A 19,575-nucleotide genomic window follows, 5' to 3' on the forward strand; every position below is an offset into this window, starting at 1 on the left:
TGAATCATGTTAATTGTTTTGCAGATATTGAACCAGCCCTGCCTCCCAGGTATAAATCCCACTTGATTGTGGTGAATAATTTTTTTAATGTATTGTTGGATCCAGTTGGCTAATATCTTGTTGAGGATTTTTGTATCCATGTTCATCAGGGAAATTGGTCTATAGTTCTCCTTTATAGTGGGGTCTCTGTCTGGTTTTGGAATCAAGGTAATGCTCACTTCATTGAAAGTTCAACTTCATTGAAAGTTTCCTTCCATTTCTATTTTTTGGAACAGTTTCAAGAGAATAGGTGTTAACTCTTCCTTAAATGTTTGGTAGAATTCCCCTGGAAAGCCATGTGGCCCTGGACTCTTGTTTTTTCGCAGAATTTTGATTACTAATTCGATTTCCTTACTGGTTATGGGTCTGTTAAAATTTTCTATTTCTTCCTGTTTCAGTTTTGGTAGTGTCTATGTTTCTAGGAATTTGTCCATTTCTTCCAGATTGCCCATTTTATTGGCATATAATTGCTCATCATATTCTCTTATTATTGTTTTTATTTCTGCTGTGTTGGTTGTGATCCCTCATCTTTCATTCTTGATTTTATTTATTTGGGTCCTTTCCTTTTTCTTCTTGATCAAACTGGCTGGTGGTTTATCAATTTTGTTAATTCTTTCAAAGAACCAGCTTCTGGTTTCATTGATCTGTTCTGTTTTTTTCGGTTTTGATAGCATTAATTTTCGCTCTAATATTTATTATTTCCTGTCTTCTGCTGGTTTGGGGTTTTATTTGTTGTTCTTTTTCCAGCTCCTTAAGGCGTAAGGTTAGGTTGTGAATCTGAGATCTTTCTTCCTTCTTTAGGAAAGCCTGGATTACTATATACTTTCCTCTTATGGCCACCTTTGCTGCGTCCCAGAGGTTTTCAGTTGTGGTGTTATCATTTTCATTGACTTCCATATACTTTTTAATTTCCTCTTTAACTGCTTGGTTAGCCCATTTATTCTTTAGTAGGATGTTCTTCAGTCTCCAAGTATTTGTTACATTTCCAAATTTTTTCTTGTGGTTGATTTTGAGTTTCATAGTGTTGTGGTCTGAAAATATGCACGGTATGATCTTGATCTTTTTGCACTTACTTAGGGCTGATTTGTGTCCCAGTATATGGTCTATTCTGGAGAACGTTCCATGTGCACTGGAGAAGAATGTATATTCTGCTGCTTTAGGATGAAATGTTCTGAATATATCTGTTAAGTCCATCTGGTCCAGTGTGTCATTCAAAGCCATTATTTCCTTGTTGATTTTTTAATTAGATTATCTGTCCATTGTTGTGAGTGGGGTGTTGAAGTCTCCTACTATTATGGTATTACTATCGATGAGTTTCTTTGTTTGTGATTAATTGATTTATATATTTGGGCACTCCACATTTGGCACATAAATGTTTACAATTGTTAGGTCTTCTTGGTCTATAGGCCCCTTGGTTATGATATAATGCCCTTCTGCATCTCTTGATACAGTCTTTATTTTAAAGTCTAAATTGTCTGATATAAGTATGGCTACCCAGGCTTTCTTTTGTTGACCATTAGCATGATAGATGGTTCTCCATCTCCTTATTTTCAATCTGAAGGTGTCTTTAGGTCTAAAGTGTGTCTCTTGTAAACAGCATATAGATGGATGTTGTTTTCTTATCCTTTCTGTTACCCTATGTCTTTTGATAGAAGCATTGAGTCCATTGACGTTTAGAGTGAGTATTGAGAGTTGGAGTTTCTGGTGGTGTTCTCTGGTCCTTTCTAATCTTTGTTGCTTTTGGTATATATATATATATATATATATATATATATATATATATATTCATCTTTTCTCCCCTCAGAGAGTGCCCCTTAAAATTTCTTGCAGGGCTGGTTTAGTGGTCACAAACTCCTTTAATTTCTGTTTGTCTGGGAAACTTTTTATCTATCCTTCTATTTTGAATGACAGTCTTGCTGGATAAAGAATTCTTGGATGCATATTTTTCTGAATCAGCACATTGAATATATCCTGCCACTCCTTTCTGGCCTGCCAAGTTTCTGTGGATAGGTCTGCTGTAAACCTGATATGTCTTCCCTTGTAGGTAAAGGACTTTTTTTTCCCTTGCTGCTTTTATGATTCTCTCCTTGCCTGAGTATTTTGTGAATTTGACTACGATATGCCTTGTTGATGGTCGGTTTTGGTTGAATCTGAATGAAGTCCTCTGTGCTTCCTGGATTTTGATGTTTGTGTCTTTCCCCAGGTTAGGAAAGTTTTCTGCTATGACTTGCTCACATAACCCTTCTACCCCAATTTCTCTCTCTTCCTTTTTTGGGACCCCTATGATTCTGATGTTGTTCCTTTTTAATGAGTCCCTGATTTCTCTAATTCTTAAATCATGCTCTTTTGCCTTAATCTTCCTTTTTTTCTGCTTCCTTATTCTCTGTAAGTTTGTCCTCTATATCACTGATTCTCTGTTCTGTCTCATCCATCCTTGCCGCCACTGCATCCATCCGTGATTGAAGCTCAGTTATAGCATTTTTAATTTCATTCTATATTTTACTTCTTTTATCTCTGCAGAAAGGGATTCTAATCTCCAGCTAGTATTCTTATTATCGTGATTCTAAATTCTGGTTCAGACATCTTGCTTGTATCTGTGTTGGTTAAATCCCTGGCTGTCATTTCTTTGTGCTTTTTCTTTTGGGGTGAATTCCTTTGTTTTGTCATTTTGAAGGCAGAAAAGAAATTAATTAGGTAGAAAAATTAAAATTTAAAAAATTAAAATTAAAAATTAAAATTAAAAAATTAAACACACACACACACACACACACAAATCTAATAAATGATGTTAGATCCTAAGGGTGTTTTGGTCTGGGTGTTGAAAGTCGTTTGACAGATTAGAGAAAAAAAAAGGGGGATAAAAAAGGGGAAAAAAAGGAAATCATTTGAGAATTTGAATAAATACACTGAAGTAGACTAAAATGAGATGATGGGAGTAAAATAGAATTTGAAAAAATTTACACAAAAGTAAAGAATATAGTGGAAAAAATTAAAGTATTTTTAGTAAAAATTAAAAATAAAAATGAATTTTTTCTCTTTCTGCATTCAAGAAAAAGAAACAAAAAATAGAAAAAAGAAGGAAATAGTTTGAAAATTTGAAAAAGTGAATACACTGTAGTGGACTAAAATAAAATGATGGAAGTAAAATAGAATTTGAAAAAATTTACATACAAGCAAAAAATATAGTAAAAAATTAAAGAAAAATATTTTTAATAGAAATTGAAATTAAAAATGAAGTTTTTCTCTTTCTGCATTCAAGAAAAAGAAATGCAAACGAGAAAAAAGGAAAAGAAAAAAGGAAATCGTTTGAAAATTTGAAAAAGTGAATACACTGAAGCAGACTAAATTAAAATGATGGAAGTAAGAAAGAATTTGAATAAATTTACACAAAAGTAAAAAATATATTAAAAATTTAAAGAAAAATAGTTTTAATAACAATTGAAAATAAAAATGAATTTTTTTCTCTTTCTGTATTCAAGAAAAAGAAAAGTAGTGTAAAAGAGAAAAAAAAGAAAGAAAGAAAATTGAATAGATGGACCTACTAACAGATTGAAATAGGACTGAAATTACTTCGTTTTCCCCTAGAAGTCACACATGTATGCTTTACAGTCCATAAACTAAGTTGGCGGTGAGACTTGTGTTCTTGAAGAGCGAGGTTGGCTCAGTTCCGCAGGGCTCAGTGTATTGGCTCTGTTCTCCACTAGATGGCGCTGCTAGACTACTGGGGTGGATTGTTGCGGCACTCGGTGCGTATGCACAGGCGCTGGAGCGGTGAAAATGGCGCCACCCAGCTACCCAGTCTGTTCTCCCCCATCAGCAATCTTGCACCCATCCTGTCTTCAGCTTTCATCCACTCCCCATTTCTTCACTGTCTGTGACCAAGCCCCAGGCAGTACCTCTCTCCCGAGTTTTGTTTTTGTTTTCCCCAGCCCCTTACTTCCGAAGGACTGTGGCTTTTACCTGTTCCGCCCCTCTGCGGGAGGGTCTCACTGAGCAGTGGCCGAATGTTGGCTGCACCCAGGAATGCTTGTGGGACCCTTCTGCTGGTGCCCCAAGAATGCCGCCAGATGCCAGCCTGCCCCGGGAAAAAGTTTGTGAGATAGTGTAGCAGCTACACTTTCAGGGATTATGGAAAATCACCACACACATCTGGCACCAGGCTTCACCCTTAACGACCTTGTTCCAGCACCAGCGAGTGTGGCCGCCTTCTGAGTTCTGCTGGGACCAGGTGGCTTCAACCGTCTCCACCAAAGGTCCTTCCAGCAGTGGAACCGCTTTTCCCCGTGTGGCCCGAGAACCTCCCGGACCCCACTCTGTTCCTGGGGATTCGCCCTTCCCACCAGAGCACCGCCAGGTATGGAGCTGTGGAGTTGCAGCCTTTGCGCTCCCCTTGTTTATAGTCTTAATGGAATTTAAACCTTTCCTTTCCCTTTCTCCCTTTTTAATGTAGTCCCTGTGGCTGTTTCCAATTTTCTACTTTCTCTCCAGCTGCTTTTGGGGAAGGGGTGCTTTTCCTGTATTCTCCCCTCCCCCAGTCTCCATCCTCTCTCCACCAGCAAAAGTGGCTCCCTGCCCACTACCAGCTTCTCTCTCCCCAAGTTCACCTCTCGGTGCCAGTACCTGCTGAATTCTGTGGTTCAGGTTGTGCAGATTGTTGTGTTAATCCTCCCATCAGTTTTCTAGGTGTGTAGGATGGTTTAGTGTTGGTCTGGCTGCACTTCATGGACGCGAGGCACACAAAAAGCTTACATGCTGTTCTGCCATCTTGGCCCCTCCCCGTCTTATTTCTTTTCATTATTTTACTTTCCACGGATTTTGTTATATGCTGATCTTTTCTTAATTTCTTTTATGAAATGATTAATTTATCCAATTTATTTTCAGTCTTTTAAGTCTTTTAAGGCTATCATATATTTTTCCACTTTTAGCCATACTTAAGTATATCTCACAAGTTTTAATATGTGATATTTTCATTCTGTTTTATTTATACATATGAAATATTTTAAAAATAGGCACCTTACCTACCACATATTTATAGTTCCTTTTTTCTCCTGACCCCACAACCAATAAAATAATTGCTATGCTAACTTTGATATTTATCAATCTCCTGTGTTTATTATACTTTATTTTTTAATTATTTTTAAATACAGCAAAATAGTTTTTTTTTTTATCTTTTTTAAGTGTTTATTTAAATTCTAGTTAACATACACTGTGATGTTAGTCTCAGGTGTACAATATAGTGATTCAACACGTCCATACATCACCTGGTGCTCATCACAAGTGCCTTCCTTAATCCCCATCACCTGTTTCATCCGTAGCCTTACCCACCTCCCCTCTGGTGACCATCAGTTTGTGTTATAGAGTTAAGAGTCCGTTTCTTGGTTTGCCTCCACCTATTTTCTCCCTTTGCTCATTTGCCTTTCTTTCTTTTAAAAATTTTTTTTTTTATTCTCAAGTTAGTTAACATACAGTGTAGTCTTGGCTTCAGAAGTAGAACCCAGTGGTTTACTGTTAACATATAACACCCAGTGTTCATCCCAACAAGGGCCTTCCTTAATGTCCATCATCCATTTTCCCCAACCCCTCACCCCTCACCCCTTTACCCCCTTCAGTATCAACCTTCAGTTTGTTCTCTGTATTTAAGAGTCTCTTGTGGTTTGCTTCCCTCTCTGTTTTTATCTTATTTTCCCTTCCCGTTCTCAATGATCATCTGTTAAGTTTTTAATACACATATATTCTTTTCCAAAATCCACAGCTGCATGCCATTCAATAGCATTGATGTAACACAATGTAGCCATTTCTTTTTTTGAGGAACACTTAGATTTTTGTAAACGATTTCTATTATAAGTGATGCTTCTGCAAACATTTTAGTGTATGTCTCCTTACATATGCTGTGAGAGATTTTCTAGAAGATAAAAAAAAACAAAACAAAAAACAACTTCCTTTATAAATCACAGAGTATATGGCATCTTCAGGTTCACTAGAGGTTTCCAAATATTTCTCTGACCAGCATTTCAGCCCAAATGAAAAGAGAACCATAGCACAGAGAGGATAAAACTTCAATTCCTTGTCTGAAATTGAGTCACATGGGCAGTAGCTACACGTAGCTACAAGTACAGCTGCAAAATGTGTCTCTAGCTTGAAATTATGTGCATCACTAAAACCTAGAGGTATGCAATTACTATTGTCAAAATAATATGGAGGAGGGGGGAATAATATGGAGGAGAGGAGAATAGTAACAGCTTCTACAAAAGTACCCAAAAATCCATGTGCCTCTTGTTCCCATACCAGCACTCACCTACTCACCCAAAGGAGATGACCTAAAGTGCCTCCGTGCCCAAGAGATCCAATAGGTTCTGCCTCTTCTCACACCCAATGGACAGTAGGAGAAGGGACAGGAACGCCTATGTTTGAGGAAAGCAGACTGACTATCAAGTGTCTGATATATGCCATTTCCTGAGAGTGAAGTTTTGTAGTTCTCATTGAGAGGCAAGTCTTCATAATTTCTAGGCACCTGGATATCTCTATGCAAAGATCTATGGCTCACACCCTGTAAAGAGCGATAAATTCTTTGTGCACATTGGTATATTGCGTCGTGTTATTCTGACACTCATGACTCTTCATCTTAACGATTCTGGGCACTTATCCAACACTTTTTTGCCCTCTCTTGCTCTGGAAGGTTGGATAAAAACAATAAAAGACAGGATCATTGAAAATATTGGGTTTTTGTACTCTTTGGTAAAAATGCTCTATGAAATTGTGGTCTTGAGTTACATGTCTCATCACTGTTGTATATTTCTACTTACAGTATTATGGAAGATGACAATAGTTTAATAAAATAACATGACTCTTTCTCTGAAGCCAGTGTAGTTCAATACCAGATAGATTTAACCATATCTTAAAAGAACAGAACAGTTACATGAGTCAAGGAATTTTGCTAAGTTTTAGAGCTTTTGATTAGATGTAACCATTGCCTTAGGCAGATGATTTGGAACATCTGTTTATTGATATGTTGTGTGTAAGATAATCCTCCATCTAAGTGTAACTTTAAGATACATTAAATATTACTATTGTAAAAAGGAGTAAAATTGTCAAATACATTATTAGTATTTTGGAAAATAGAAACAATAGCAAAAAATACAATTTAGGGGATTGGAACTTTCACAGATTCCTGGAGAAGGCAAAAATGAAATACTTTTTGCATATAGTTCATTGACAATACCAATGAAAATATTAATGATATATATTTAATATAGAATCTTAATATTGAGAATTAACCCTAAAAAATACATTTCTATCTATGGGCAAGGAGGCATGGATAATTGACATCTATTAATAGAAAAATTATAAAATTCTATATGATATATATATATAGAAGGCAATGCTACGTAGTAGGAAAAAATAAGGTAGACCTTTATATTAGTTTTCTGTGTTGTATAATGGATTACCACAAACTCAGTAGTTTATAAGAATAGAGATTTGTTATCTCAGTTCCTGTGAGTTGGGAGTTAGGTGCTGCTTATTTAGGGCTTCTACTGAGGGTTTCATAAGGCTAAAGTTGTTTCTGGGCTGTGTTCTCATATTGAATCTCATGTGGGGAAGAATCTGCATCCACAGTTACACGGGTTGTTGGAAGATTCATTTCCTTGTGGTTGTAGGATTGAGGGGTCTGGTTTGCACTGGTTGTTGGCTGAGGGTCACCCTCTGTTCCCAGAGGCCATAATTCCTAGAGGCTGCTGCAGTTTCTTTCCACAGGGTTGCTTACTTCATCAAGTTGCTAAGGAGAGTCTCTGAAAAACACCTGCTAGGAAGACAAAATCTTATGTGTTACTAGCGTAAAATAATCATGGGAGTTACGTCCATCGCCTTTGTCACTATTGATAAGAAGCAAGTCATAGGTCTAGCCCATACTCAGAGTGAGAGGATTATATACAGATGTAAACATCAGGAAGTAGGGTGCAAGGAGGGACCACCCTAAGGTCTGTCTACCAGGAAGTCTATGTGCTGATAGGGGATGATTTCTAAGATGTGTTACTGAGAAGGAAAAAAAGTTATTTATATTGTATACCTATGTATGTGTGCACACATAGGCAGGTACTTGTTTTTGCCTCTGAAGACAAACAATGGGGGAAAACTATTTGGAGTGGAAAGAGGATTAACAAGTCAATTTCTGTCTTTTTTTTTTTAATGTTGCAATTTGCATGCAGTATATACATATATATATGTATATAACACAGTATATATACATATATACATATATGTGCATATATACGTGTATATATATACATATATGTATATATATAGACATATACATATATGTATATATATACGTGTATATATACGCGTATATATATACATATATGTATATATATACATATACATATATGTGTATATATACGTATATATGTATGTATATATATATACATATATGTATGTATATATGTATATATACTGTGTTAATAAAAAAGTTTTTTCTTTGCTTTGCTTTACTTTTTTTTTTTCTTTTCAGAAAGGAAGAGAGTGGGTGAGGAGTGGAGATACAGAGAGCAAGAGCGAGAGAGAGACAGAGAGAGAGAGAGAGAATCTTAAGCAGGGGATATGCCCAGCAGAGAGCCTGAGACAGGGCTTAATGCCACAACCCTGGGATCGTGAACCTGATCAAGAGTCAGATACTTAACCAACTAAGCCACCCAGGTGCTCCAAAAGAGTTAATTGTTTAAATTTATGGTGTTTTATAGCTATGTGGAAACCTAAAGCAGAAGTAATGACTTTTGCAAAACAAAAAACCCATTTTGCAAAGAGTTTGAGAATCTAAGCTCTGATTTCTTATTTTCCTTTGAGCAATTTATGGAGTGGCCTAGGCATTCTGAGCCTCAGTTTTTTAATTTGAATTTTGGTAAAGTTGGAGTACAAAATCTCTTTGGGGTACCTGGGTGGCTCGGTTGGTTATGTATCCAACTCTGGATTTCAGCTCAGGTCATGACCTCATGGTGCATGAGATTGAGCCTTGTATCTGGATCCATAGTAACAGTGCAGAGCCTGCTTGGGATTCTCTCCTTCCCTCTATGTGCTCCGCCCCTGCTTGTGTGTACTCCCTCTCTCTCAAAATAAATAAACTTAAAAAAATCTCATAAATCTCTTTTAAATACAAATCAATCAAATATTGAATAGGTAGTAACCTAAATACAATTATGAAAATAACAAATATTTTATAAAGGAAGATCTTTTAAGCATGAGGTGGAGTTAGACTAGGAGGGTGGGCGAAACCCATCAAGCACACAAGGGTCTGATGGAGTTGAGGAAAAGAAGGGGGAGGGGAAAGAAAATAACACCAAGTCAAAGGGAGCGGAACCTTGGAATTAAGGTAAAGCTTATGCTGAAATGGCTTAGAATTCACTAAGAGAGGAGACAGGTCATCTGCATAACTTTAAGTTGCCATCAGATGATTTTATTTTTTTTTTTAATTGAACTTCTTACTTTTATATGCTTGCAGATACCCATGTACTTGTAAGCATGGGAATACAGAGAGAGCTTATACACACTTTATTCAGTTTCTCCCTATGATGATATCTTGCAAAACTATACTACAATGTCATGACCAGGATATTTGACATTGATACGGTCAAGATACAGAACGTTTCCATTATCACAAAGATTTGGAAATTGTCCCTTTAAAACCACACCCACTTCCTTCCTGCCACCACTTGCTCCTTAACTTCTAGCAACCCCTAATGTGTTGTCCATTTTTATAATTTGGTCATTTCGAGAAGGTTAATAGGAATGGAATCATAGAGGTATGTAGCTGTTTGGGCTTTTATCGCTAGGAGAATTCTTGGGCTATTTGTTTATGTTGCAACATTTATCTGTAGTTTTTCCTTTTTATTTCTGAGTAGTGTTCCATGGTGTTGTTCTACCACGTGTCTCCAGTGAATGTCTCCATTCACTCACTGAAGGAACTCTGAATTTGGGGGTATTTTTAATGAAGCTGTTATAAACATTTGCATAAAGGTTTTTGTGTGAATATAAATCTTTATTTTTTTGAAGTTTATTTATTTTAAGAGAGAGAGAGACAGAGAGAGAGGGTGAGCGAGCACAGATGGGGGAGGGGCAGAGAGAGAAGGGGACAGAAGACCCGAAGCCGGCTCTGCACTGACAGCAGAGGGCCTGATCCAGGGCTCGAACTCATGAACCTCAAGATCGTGATCTGAGCCCAAGTCAGAAGCTTAACCGACTGAGCCACCCAGGGGCCTCTAAATCTTCATCTCTTTGGGAAACTGCATAGGAGAGCAATTCATGAGTTTTTTGGTGTCTGTATGTTTAGGTTTTAAGAAACTGCCTTTTTTTTTCCTATAGTGGCTGAGCCACCTCACATTCTTCCCTTCAGTGTAAAAGCAGTACAGTTTCTTCACATTCTCACCAGCATTTGATTTAAGACCTAATTTCTTTCTTTTTTTTTTTTTAGTGATTCTGAGAGATGGCTTAGTTTTCATGTGTATTTCTCCAATGACTAAGATGTTGAACAACTTTATGAGCTTATTTGCCATCTGTATATGCTCCTCAGTGAAATAACTCTTCATGTTTTTTGCTCATGTTCCACTTGGATTAGACTAAAAGAAAATCCAGGGACCTTTGCCACCACGTTATTTCTCTGGTTCAAAGGTCTCTAGGTAGTCTGCCTTCTCTCTGCCTTTTTGAGTTTCCTTATGCTTATTCTATATGTAATACACAGGGTTTATAGCTGTACTTAGTAGAAAATTAGATCTACTCCATTTTCCTGGAAGTATCTTTTTAAAATATGAACTTATGTTCTACCTTATTTCACCAAGAATTTGAGACACATTACAGAATACTGACAGCCAGACTGACATTTTTGACAGCATAGATGTAAGTAGATATAATTGCACTGAAAAACCATAAAATACCTAGGGATAAACCTCACCAAAGAGGTAAAAGATATCTATGTTGAAAACCATAGAAAGCTCATGAAAGAAATTGAAGAAGACAAAAAGAAATGGAAAAACATTCCACGCTCATGGATTGGAAGAACAAATATCATCAAAATATCGATACAACCCAAAGCGATCTACACATTTAATGCAAAACCTATCAAAATCACACTAGCATTCTTCACAGAGCTAGAACAAACAATTCTAAAATATGTATGGAACCACAAAAGACCCTGAATAGCCAAAGTGATGTTGAAAAAGAAAACCAAAACATGAAGCATCACAATTCCAGACTTCAAGTTGTATTACAAAGTTGTAATCATAAAGACAGTATGGTACTGGCACAAGAAAAGACACTCAGATCAATGGAACAGAATAGACAACCCAGAAATGCACTCACAAATGTATGGCTAACTAACCTTTGACAAAGAAGGAAAGAATATCCAATGGAAAAAGACAGTCTCTTCAGCAAATGGTGTTGGGAAAAATTAACAGCGACATGCAAAAGAATGAACTAGACCAATTTCTCACACTGTACACAAAAACAAACTCAAAATGGATGAAAGACCTAAATGTAAGACAGTAAACCATCAAAATCCTAAAGGAGAACACAGACAGCAACCTCTTTGACCATGGCTGTAGGAACTTCTTACTAGACATGTTTCCAGAGGCAAGGAAAACAAAAGCAAAAATAAGCTATTAGGACCTCATCAAGATAAAAAGCTTTTGCACAGCAAAGGAAAAAATCAACAAAACTAAAAGGCAACCGATGGAATGGGAGAAGAAATTTGCAAATGACATAACTGATAAATGGTTAGTGTCCAAAATCTATAAAGAACTTATCAAACTCAACACCTGGAAGAGAAATAATCCAGTGAAGAAATGGGCAAAAGACATGAACAGACAGTTTTCCAAAGAAGACACCCAGATGGCTAACAGAGACATGAAAAGATGCTCAAATCACTCATCATCAGGGAAATACAAAACAAAACCATAATGAGATACCACCTCACACCTCTCAGAATGGCTAAAATGAAACAGAAAACATCAACAGATGTTGACAAGGATGCAGAGAAAGGAGAACACTTCTTCACTGCTGGTAAGAATGCAAACTGGTGCAGCCATTCTGGAAAACAATATGGAGGTTCCTCAAAAAATTAAAAATAAAGCTGCCTTATGACCCAGCAATTGCACTACTACATATTTATCTAAAGGATGTAAAAGTGCTGATTCGAAGGGGCACATGCACCCCAATGTTTATAGCAGCACTATCAAAAATATCCAAATTATGGAAAGAGACCAAATGTCCATCACCAGATGAATGGATAAAGAAGATGTGGTGTACACATACCATGAAATGTTCGCTGGTGATCAAAAAGAATGAAATCTTGCCATTTTCAACAACAAGGATGGAACTAGAATGTATGATAGCTAAGCAAAAGAAGTCAGTCAGAGAACAATAAATATCATATAATTTCACTCATTTGTGGAATTTAAGAAACAAAACAGATGAACATAGGGAAAGGGAAAGAAAGACAAGAAAAAGAGAAAGGGAGGCAAACCATAAGAGACTCTCAAATACAGAGAACAAACTTAGGGTTGCTGGAGGGGTGTTTGTGGGGGGATGGGTTAAATGGGTATTAAGGAGGCCACTTGTTGGGATGAGCACTGGGTGTTGTATGTACGTAAGTGATGAATCACTGGGTTCTATTCCTGAAACCATTATTACACTAATTCGGATTTAAATAAAGTTAAAAATAAAAAGAGAAGATAACTCAAGTCTCACTACTTCCATGACCTCTTTTCCTCTGTTCCTACCCCTAGGGAATATTCCCTATTTTAACAGAACACATCACTTGGGGAATTTAGTATTTGTTATTGCATGAATAATTTAAAATATATAACAATCGAAATATTTCTGGGAATTTTCTGTTTCCTCTCATAAGTTAATTACCAAGAACTGAGCTTCCCAAAAGGTGCGAATCTAACACACTGGTATGTGTAGGTAAAAATGTCCCATGTATTGAACACATCAGTGCTCAGTGTCACTGGGTAGTTCATTGGTCGTGAATTTGATGACCTCATGTCACAAAAGCCTCCTCGGTTTACCTTTGTGTGTTAAACAAACATTAGTTTCTGTATGCTATGATACGTAAATGTTTGAGAATCCCTGGCCTGCATTAAAAAATGAAAATAAATAAAATAAAATAAAATAAAATTATATAAATACAATAAATAAAATAATTATGAAACAATACGGGGCCCTGAAAAGTGTATGCAAAGGTTCTCAAGTAGCAGTTACTACCAAAAAGACCTTTCTAAAGTGGTTGTGTGAATTTTTTTTCTTACCAGCAATCTGCGAGGGTTTCACTTCTTCCCTACCCTCATGAACACTCGTTGTTATCAGTCTTTTAATCAGTTTTTTTTCTGGTGCTCATGTGTCAGTATCCATCATGGTCTCCATTTTCATTTCCTACACTTACGATCAGTTCGAAACCTTTTCACATACGTCTGGGTGATGTGGCTATCTTCTTTGGATAAGTGCTTATTTATCTTTAAAAAATATTATTTATTGGTGTGTCTCTCTTGTTCTAATTGACTTTAAATGTTCTTTATATATTTCAGATACAAGCATCTTCCTGCTCTTTTTTTCCTTATTTCTTGATAAGGAGTCCCAGATAATTCATTTTCAACCTTTCTTGTTTTTAAATGTACACTTAAGGCTATAAGCTTTTGTTAAACCATTAGCTATGTCTCACAAGTTTTGATAAATTGTGTTTTCACTGCAACTTAGTTCAAATATTTCTGGTTTCTATTTTAAGTTCTCTTTTTTCTTCATGGATTAATTAAAAACACATTACTTAATTTCCAAAGATTTGATTACTTGATAACTATTTTGTTTGTTTTATTTCTAAGCTAATGTCTATTGGGATCAGGGAATGTACTCTGCATGATTTCAATCCTTTCAATTTTGTTGACTTACTTTATGGTTCAGTATATTGCCTTTTCCTAGATCTGCTCGATCTTCATTCAAGATAGATTGTTACATTCATTTCCTCATTCAATTATTCAACAATTTCTCCAGGGACTAACAAGGCAATGTTAAGCATAAAGCAAATATCATTTTAAAGTTCCCCAGAGTGTGAAACATGAGGATAAGCAGGATGAGGCCGTGTGTGTGTGTGTGTGTGTGTGTGTGTGTGTGTGTGTGTGTATCTCACAAATAATTTGATATATTTGTGCTGTATTTGTATGTATATGCATATATATGTTATGAATAATTTGACTCAATTTCCTTAATAGTTCTGAATATATTGCTTCTGTTTTTTTTTTTAATTGATATCCCCAACTCTCTCTTTACCTTTAGTGCAATAAAATATTCATTAGTTTCTAATTTAATTTTTTCTGGTGTCTGTCATAAGAGACAGACATAAGATCATTTCATTCTCCACAATGCAAAGGGTTAGACATGTCAAGTGTTATTTGTTATTGCCATCTTACAAATGACAAAAGCAGATTCAGAGACTTCTCTGAGGGGTGTAAATCCTGCCTGCCTATGTTGTAAGGTCGGTGTCAACATTAAATGGAAAAACATGGTGAAGGTATTTTGTAAAATTGTAGGCTTTGTGCATATGAATGTTGTATGGTACACTCACAAAGACTTCTCAAAAAAAAATAGCTCAGGTACTGTTTAAAACTGTAACTCTCATTACCAATATCACTGCTTTGGAGTTAACTTTAATATGTAAAGGCACAACTCCTTACTGATAACTCTTTTTCCAAACATTTAATTGGTGAGAATTTTTGAGAATGTTCAAGTCAAATTAGAAATTAGCCATTTCCATGGTTTATTTCCCCAATGACTTTGAGGAGTTAATGTTTGGGTTTTCAGCCTAAATTTGCCATGAAGTTCCCTCCAGCCTTTTTAGAGGAAGAAACCAAGGACTCCAAATCATCCTCCGTGGAAGTATATTTAAAAAAAAAAACAAACCCTAGAACTTAGTTGGATTTAAGGGCCTTTTTGGGTGGAGACTCTGTGGTGGTTGTAGCTTTAATCTTGACCTAAACTTCCTCTGCTTTTTAAAAATAAACTCTAAGCATTGTTTCTTGGATCTAATTGCAAGTGATCTTTCCAGAAAAAGAACAACTCTGTTTTGAAAGAACCTAGTAAGTACTACTGAAACCTATGTGATGGAAGGTTGGTCAGACTCTAAATGGCTAAAACCGGAAATTCCCCAAGACCATAACATTCTTTAATTGTAGCCAAGCAGTGTGCACCAAGGGAAGAATCCTTTCTAGTTCTAAACCATTTGGACTAAGATATTTCATAGAAGTTTGGTTTTCTTTTAAATGATTTTAGCAAAACTCTTATTTTAAGAATTGGCATGCAAGTTAGTGCCATTATAAACATAGGACTGGTGTTGTTTTTTCTCCAAAAATGATGTATCCATTTGAGCATAACTGGAAAACTCAGAATGAGCCAATATTAATTTCATGGCATTCAGCTCATCTATACAGGCAAATGTGTTATACCCTCTTGAAATGAAATGCTTGGTCCCTCATCTCTAACATGGCAGACATGTTCTGGAATACAAACAACCTTTGTTTACAAGAGGCAAATAATGGCCTCGGTGTCCTGTAATTGATTTTCAGGGCCCAATACTGGAGTAAATAGTTCAGTATTCCATTACTACAGCCGGTTTCACGAATCAGTCTAAATAAATGTGTTTGCTTTGCAGTCTTGAATCAATACAAACAAATTTGCAGACTTTTTACATGGTGGGGAGAAGAGTGCATGAGTTTGTGAAGACTTTTTGTTGTTCTGAAATACCATTTTAAAAACGTTCCCAGATCTTGAATTTTTAAAGTAAAACTCTGAGAGACTACATTCCTTTACCAAATAACATTACATGCTGGATGCTTTTGATCATATATATATATATATATATATATATATATGATCAAAAGCATTATATGTATATATATACATATAATTTATCCAAAGTGTTTTTCATTACTGTAATCCAAAGTTGCCTTACTTTTATAAAATGTAGTGTTTTAAATTAAAACATACAAAGACTAAAATAAAACAAAACATGAAAAGACGTGCAAGTATTTAGGTTTAGCAGAATACAAAGTTCTTGACAACTAGATGATGAATAATCTTTCTTCCAGTTATCCTTACCTAGGTCTACTGACCATAGAACATGCGCAAGAAGGTTTAACATCAATACCAGGACGTTCGTATATGCCTACCTGCCTGCTTGTCTTTCTCCTATTATATATTTATTGACAGTCTATCCTACTTTAGACAATTTGCTAAAAGCTGTTGATATAAAGGTGAGACACCGTGCATTTGTCTTCGTTCAGGCTGCTTATAAACAACACAATGTATATCTCACAATTCTTAGGGAAGCAAAGGTCAAGGAACTGGTGGATTCAGTGTCTGGTGAGGTCTTGTTTCCTGGTTCATAGACAGCTTCTTCTCACTGTGCCCTTACTACATACAGGAAGGGGTGAAGGAACTCTCTGGGCCTCTTTTCTAAGAGCAGAGTCCTCATGACCTAATAACCCCCTAAAAGTCCCATCTCCAAATACCATCACATTGGGAATTAGGTCTCCACATATGAATTTTGGAGAGGATACATACACTCAGTCTATAGCAATATGTAAACAAAAAATTCCAGTATAGGTTATGTGATGCAGAGTTTTAATCAAAGTGCTGCAGAACATTAATAGACTAATTTTAGTTTTTATTTTTATTTTTTTAATGTTTATTTATTTTGAGAAAGAGAGAGAGCGAGCAGGGGAGTGGCAGAGAGAGAGAGGGAGAGAATATCCCAAGCGGGCCCCATGCTGTCAGCACAGAACTGTGAGATCATGACCTAACCCAAAATCAAGAGTCAGATGCTTAAACGACTGATCCACCCAGGCTCCCCAGGATAGAATAATTTTAGAGGTAAGAATTAGAAGTAACTTTACAGAGGAGACATAATTTGAGTAGGGCATTGAAGGAAGATTAGACAAACTTAAAAGGAAGAGAATCCTTATAAATACTATGGGCACAGGCTAATTCTTAATTCAGAAAAATAATCCAAGTAAAATTTTAATGGACATTAGAATCATCTATGAAATTGTTTCAAATGGCATTTACCCCTCTTCCTCATCGCTCATCACTCCAAGATTATCTTAGGCCTGACAATCCCTGTTCAAGATTCATTACAAAAAAGAGTGATCTCAAGGGGTGGAAGAACATTATGTCCTTCAGGGGCATGGGAGACAAAAGAATTTAGGATCACTGCTTAGTACAAATCTACCATTGCTACCTGGATGAACTGCTTAAGCTTTAACCGTGAGCTAGTTCAGGGACACCTGGGTGGCTCAGCCCTTTAAGCGTCCGACTTCACCTCAGGTCATGATCTCACCGCTCGTGAGTTCGAGCCCCGCGTCGGGCTCTGTGCTGACAGCTCAGAGCCTGGACCCTGCTTCGGATTCTGTGTCTCCCTCTCTCTCCCTGCCCCTCCCCTGCTCACACTCTGTCTCTCTCTTTCAAAAATAAATAAACATTAAATTTTTTTTTTTAAAAAGAGGCAGTTAGTTCAGCAAGAAGATTCTATAGGCAATGACTGATGGCAAATGAGTCCCTAGGAATGAAGATAACCCAGGAATGAAGATAACCACACACGATTTCTCTAATAGCATGATGGGGTGAAACTTTTCAACGTGGACGTATAGTGCATGACTTGTTTGGCTCAGCATATACATCTCTGACAGTTACTCAGAGTGCAGTCCAAGACCACGATCATGTACGTCAGCATCAGCATCACCTAGCACATTTAAATACAAACCGATTCCCTAGGCCACTAACAAGATTCACGGCATCAGAACCTCTGGGCATAAGAACAGTGCATCTGAACTTTAAGCATCTTTCCAGATGGTTCTCTTGCCTGTTAAAGTTTGCAATGGAATGAGATGAATTTTAGGAATGATGAATTCAATGCTACTTCACCTTTGGAAGCTTTGCCTTTCATTTGAAACAGACTAAGGTAAAGATAAGCCTGATATAGGGGTCTTAGCATTACCACTAAATGTCTCTGGACCTCCAGGTTTTTTTCTTCAAATCTAGTCATTAACCACTGAACTCGATGGCTTTTAAATCACTCAATTATCCATGTTTTCATCCAGACAATACATATTTCTCTAGTACCTTCTGTGTGTTAAGCACTGCTATATGAGGACCATAAACAAAACATTTTCTGGGAGAATCTTGCTTCAAACACTGTGCTCAGTTATCAGATGAAAGGTACTATACGTGGGTGCTCTATATTGGGCTGCAACTCTCAGAAAGACTATTCTTCTCAATGAGGCTATTTTTCTTCCCTGAGTAAGCTTTGAGAATTAAATTTTCTTCTATGCTGAAAGCTCTGTCTAGGCAGATTTACAATAATTGCCCTTTGGTGCTTTGGGGGAACTCTTACTCTGCAAGAGTCTTAATGGATACAAGAGGGTTTATTACTCAATTCTTGAGGGCACAAGCGGTCAATTCCTTGAATTAATTTTTAGTATAGCGCAGGTGGTTAAAAAGCAAAATTCCCTTTTGGGACATAGAATGACAAACGTTTGGACAGATAGTAAACCTTCAGGGAATCAAAGAAAATATATTATAATAGAAGCCCGTGGAATTCTGAAAGTAAGGTAGAAGATTGTACATTAGGATTTTCAGGGACCTTGTAGACATTTTCTTGTTTCAGTAAATAAATATTTAGTTTCTTCCTTTCAGGGTCAACTGCCCACAGTGACATTTCGGATGATCATGGAATGTCATGGAGGGGTTTGTATGCCATGAAATAAAGGTAAGTATGTTTCTAAAGAGCAGAATAGTAAAAGGCACAATTTACGAATCTTCATCCAGTAATGAAACTTGTAGTAAATAGTTTTCATGTTTTCGTTATGATTTGTTTATTTCTTTAGCCAGAAGATCTCAAGAAGCATTAACTTAGTGAAACATCACAACTAGTGGTGGAAGAGGGTCAAAACAAAACATATGGCAAATAGAAGATGAAAAGTGGTTTTCCTTAAAGGAAAGTTCATTTCACGGTTAGGGCCCGCAAAGATCTTTTCTGCTTGTAACTTCATTCATAAATGAAGCTTGAATTTCAACAGAGAAACCACCTGTTTTTGTTTTTGTCTTTGTTTTCTTTCCCACCACAGAACATGAGGTTTTTTGATGGTTTTTGCTCAACTTTGCTTCTCCCACATTTCATGCCATTGTTAGTTATTCTGCCACTTGAAATCTTTGCTCACAGTTCTGCCTACACTCCAGGCTCTTGATTGAGAGAACTCACAGTTCTCAAGTCTTATTTTTGTTCCATAAGTTCTGCATCCTCATGGTCACCGTTCCTATGGCTTCAACTCTCATCTCTAGGCTGACGCTGCATCCTGAGCCTACAAATTTGATTCCCTTAGAGAATCTTCTCTTCTTCTTTTATCCTACCCTCTGGGCTCCCTATCACCCAGAAGAGGTCGTCTCAAAACTGCCTCTGGTGAGGCTCTCACTCACCCTCTCAAGCCCGACTAATGGCTTCTTTCTCTG

Source organism: Puma concolor, chromosome C1 (assembly GCF_028749965.1).
Source record: "Puma concolor isolate L17-30 chromosome C1, mPumCon1.1.hap2, whole genome shotgun sequence".
Classification (NCBI taxonomy): domain Eukaryota; kingdom Metazoa; phylum Chordata; class Mammalia; order Carnivora; family Felidae; genus Puma; species Puma concolor.